General features: G+C 41.4%; 1 pseudogene; it reads right to left on the bottom strand.

The window, feature by feature from the left end:
• Nucleotides 1-1884: 1884 nt before the first annotated feature.
• On the bottom strand, nucleotides 1885-2001 carry LOC126185900 (5S ribosomal RNA; annotated as a pseudogene).
• Between the last annotated feature and the right edge of the window lie 2917 nt (nucleotides 2002-4918).

Below are 4918 nucleotides of genomic sequence, written 5' to 3'. Positions count from 1 at the left end.
TTCCACGGGAGCGCAGGTGAATGTCCCCTATAGTATCATCCTGTCCCCACCGGTGTCATCGGTCTTCGTCCGGTGATGCGATGCATCTTTCGAGTATCCTTTCGCCTGCATGATTGCGTATCCGGACACGATCAGCGACCTGGTGTAACAACAAACGTGACTCATCCAACCAGATGACACCTTTCCGTTCATCCACTGTCGAATCCCGATAATCCCGTGCTCACTGCAATCGTGATTAATTATAATTAATGAGATCGTTGGGTCAGAATGGGAACGTGTAAGTGTCGTCTGCCTCAATGCCCATGTTCAATTGTGTGCACTGAACGGAGCGGTACGGAAAACTTATGGCGGCACCAGCATTGCACGTCTGTCGTCAGATTGCCGCCTCTCCTGCTTTACACAACGAATAATCCTCCTACCTCCACGCTTTGTGATGAGGCGTCGACGTCCGAAACCTTGTCCCACACTTGTTGTTTCACCGTCCTGCAACCACTTTCCATAGGTTCACACGACAGCAGTATGCGACCAGCCGATCAGCTTCGTAGTTTATGAGATGCTCGTTGCCACGCACCAAGCGATAACAATCTGTCCTTAAAAATCGCTTAGGTCAGTAGATTTCCTTATTTTCGACCCGTATCGCCGACAGAATGACTCCATTCTTCTCTGCTACTCTTGTACGATTTCCTAGCTGCGTCACATGCCCATATCGCCACCAGGAAGCAGTCAATCTGGCGATGGGTAGTGGTCATGTACACTGTAGGAAATACTGCAACCAGCCATACGATTTTTGAAACGATTTTATTGTACCATTACTAGTTTAGGGCCTGAGCCCAAAGTCAGATTCTAATATTGACTTCTTTGCAGGTTTTACATTTGTGTTCTAAAATGTAACACGGTTTTTGTGACTAGCATAGTTTAAAATAGGTTTTACAATTATGACCTAAAACATAAAGAAGTTTTCTTATTATATAGTTTCACACTTATATATGCTCAATACAATGTTACCAGCATCTTTCAGACCTAAATAATTGAATGATGAACTGTGTAAAAATATCTGTACTATGAAGAAGTATCTTTACAATAAACCCAGAAGTGCGGCGTACCTGTACAAGTATCACGTTCTTTGGCACATCAAATCAGCAGCTGATGTAGACAAATGTATCTGCCATCCTGAATTTAGTTCTGATCATTGATAAACCCGGAATGTAAAAGAAAATCAAACCTCTGTCTTATAATATGTAAAGGAGGGATTTTAGGGAAGTAAGTACAACGTGTAGAGCATATATGAGTGTAAAAATATGTAATCAAAAAACTTTGTTATATTTTAGGACACAAATGTAAAACCTTCTCTAAACTATGCTGTCACATAAACTTTGTTATATTTTAGGACACAAATGTAAAACTTGCAAATAAGTCAGCACTACCATCTGATGATAGGCTCAGAGCCGAAACTAATAATGGTGCAATAAAGTAATTTCAAAAAAGTTGTGGCTAGTTGCAGTATTTCCTACAGTGTAATTTAAGAAATAGCTGTGGTGTTCTCTCATCAAAATGGATCAAATAAAGTGGTAATAATGTTTTAGCTCATCAGAGTATTTCATAATCATTTCACAATATTTAAGCAATTTTAAGTTCTTATGTCTGAAAGGAAAACAAAATTTAATTTTCAAATTTCAATGGTGATAAAGCACTCCGTCTTCAGGCCGCAAGCATCGGGACCATCCAACCGCCATATCATCCTCAGGTGAGAATGCGGATAGGAGGGGCGTGTGGTCAGCACACCGCACTCCCGGTCGTTATGATGGTTTTCTTTGACCGGAGTCGCTACTATTCGGTCGAGTAGCTCCTCAATCGGCATCACGAGGCTGAGTGCACCCCGAAAAATGGCAACAGCGCATGGCGGCTGGATGGTCACCCATCCAAGTGCCGGCCACGCCCGACAGCGCTTAACTTCGGTGATCTCACGGGAACCGGTGTATCCACTGTGGCAAGGCCGTTGCCCTCAGTGGTGGTAACTGTATTGTAATCTCACATGGCTATGGATGTATCGCATTAACGAAATTCATCGGTCTCTCGGTTAGCCTCAAAAGTATTAGCAAGATATTAGGCACTTTTGAGCACGACGTGGTCTGTGTCTAAAGACGTTCTGTGTCCTACCCAAGAAGCATATCAGAATTATCACGTAAGTATAAAAAGGTCGTTCAAAAAGTTTCTCACAGTCGTCTCTAATTTCTTTATTTTTACAGGAGGAGAATGAAATTATTTTTGAACATACTTGAAACATTTAGCTATAAGTCGGTATATAAAAGTATTATCTTTTATTTACAGATGAGCGATAATGGACGGTGAAGTAGATGTCAGGTTGCAACAACGGTCGGTGATGGTGTTCCTCTTCAAGACCGGCGATGACTCTGCCACATCGATTCACAGGAAATTGCTCCCTGTTTATGGGGAGGACACAGTGGGTCCCAACAGTATCATCCGGATTCCCCTCGGAAGAAGAAACCAAGACTTTCACGAACAGCAGGCCGAAAGGTGATGGCCTCCTTCTTCTGGGGTCAGTGTGGTGTCAGTTTCATTGACTTTTTGGAACCTGGCTCGTTAGTTAACCGGGAGGGTTACTGTTTGTCATTGGACAAGCTGTGACATGCCATCAAGGCCCATAGACCACAGCTTCACGGTCAGCTCATCAGATTACACCATGAAAATGCCAAACCCCATACAGCCCTTACGACGCAGGAGAAAATCAGCAAAATGGTTTGGAAAATTGTTCCTCTTCCTCCCTACAGTCCGGACTTGACTCCGTATGATTTTTGCCTATTTGGTCGTCTGAAGGCCCACATACGCGGTGATAGTGAGAAAGACCTTATTTCCTGTGTCAAGCGATGGTGTAAAAATCAATCCCCAGAATTTTACCAAAGTGCGTTTTCATCATGGAAAGAACGTTGGGCCAGATGCATTACCGCTGATGAAGGCTACATTGAGTAGGCTCAATATATAGCTGAACGTTCCAAGTATGTTCAAAAAAATTTCATTCTCCTCCTGCAAAAAATAAAAAAATTAGAGACGACTGTGAAAATTTTTTGAACGCCCTTTGTATAGACCTCGAGGTGAGAGAAAACCTAAAAAGAGACCCAGTCAACAAATTACTTAACGTCTCACACAGTCAAATGAATTGTTTATTCACAAAAAGCTAAGATGAGTGTGGGTAAGAGTAAAAATGTAAGTTTTAACAAGGATGCAAAGTCACAGTTTCTTAAATCCTCACCTTCATATTTAGGCCCACATGCGCGGTAAAACATTTGATAGTGAGAAAGACCTTATTTCCTGTGTCAAGCGATGGTGTAAAAGTCAATCCCCAGAATTTTACCAAAGTGCATTTTCATCATGGAAAGAACGTTGGGCCAGATGCATTACCGCTGATGAAGGCTACACTGAGTAGGCTCAATATATAGCTGAACGTTCCAAGTATGTTCAAAAAAATTTCATTCTCCTCCTGCAAAAAATAAAAAAGTTAGAGACGACTGTGAAGTACATATTAGATGATAAAGTTAAGATTTACTTAGTGGTTTTTGACCTGGCAGCTTATTGATCTGTAAGAGAAGACTTAAAAATCAAACAAAATGTCTAGGCCACTAGCGATATTATAACCTACAGGTAATACAGCCTTTCCTTCACAAAGGAACCACGCAACAAATTAACTGTTATTATTATCGTATCAGAAACATACATAAACCACAGTTTATACATTTATTGACAGACCAATACAGTTTATATAATCTTTGACCAAAATTTGGCCACTTCCACTGCTTTTTTCGTTGCCAGCGGAAAGTTATCTTTTGTGCAGGTTGCTGGACACATCAACACTGAAGCATTTGTTGAACAGTCTGTTCTTCTCCGCAGTCACATTGGGCTTTGTTTTCTTCAGTGTATTCTCATTTTGCCAGGTTAGCCCGTGATCTTCCCACTCCTGACCTCAGCCTATTCCAGGATTTATCGACTGACCAATCTCATCATGACTAGGGGTAAAGATTCTGAAAACCTCAGTCTGGCTTCTTCATCAGCGCTTGTTCCTTCTTCGATGTTCGGAGGAAACTTTTCCTTGACCTTAGTCGTTGTGAGTAGGGCTCTAGTCCATCCATGGGATGCGTTTTTTTTTTTTTTTTTGCTTCAGTTTCGTTCTTTTCCTGTTTGCTGCTATTTCTCTTCGAATAGGAGGTGGTGCAGTTCCTTCAAGGTGGTAGAGCCATTCGACTGGAGTTGACTTCAAGCAGCCTGCTATAATTCTGCATGTGTCATTTAGGGCAATATCTACCATTTTGGCCTTTGTTTACTTATACTATAGAGGACAGGCATACTATGCAGCGGAGTAGTATAATGCCATTGCAGAAGTTCGGATGGTTTCAGCTTCGCTGCCCCACTGACATCCGGCCGGTTTTCTCAGTAGGTTGTTAATTGTGAAGACTTTTGATTTGAAATTCATGCAGTGTTTTTTGAACGCTAGAGATCTGTCGAGTGGTATTCCTAGGTATTTTGGAATATCACAGTGTTCTAACTTAACCAATGACCATTCCATCCTTAACTTACGAGTGGTTTCCCTATTTCTCAGATGGAAAGCACACACTTGCGTCTTTGAAGGATTTGGCTTAAGCTGGTTTATCCTGTAGTATGCTGCCAGATCTTCAAGAGAACTCTTTAGGATGATTTCTATAAAATCGAAGTTTTACAATTTAGCTAACGAGCTGGTAGTGATAGGAGTATGCTCTCGGTTTGGTAGTGTTGATTGACAGAGATAATTAGTAACGTTAAAATTGAGATTAGTCGAAGATTCTGTATGGAATGATCTTCCTGGAATCAAATAATGACTTTGACTCCGAGGGTTACACCTTAATGGAGAATCATTCAGATTATTTACTGG

Source organism: Schistocerca cancellata, chromosome 4, assembly GCF_023864275.1.
Source record: "Schistocerca cancellata isolate TAMUIC-IGC-003103 chromosome 4, iqSchCanc2.1, whole genome shotgun sequence".
NCBI classification, from domain to species: Eukaryota; Metazoa; Arthropoda; class Insecta; order Orthoptera; family Acrididae; genus Schistocerca; species Schistocerca cancellata.
Note: the sequence above shows the minus strand (reverse complement) of the source record. Positions and strands in the feature narration are given on the sequence as shown.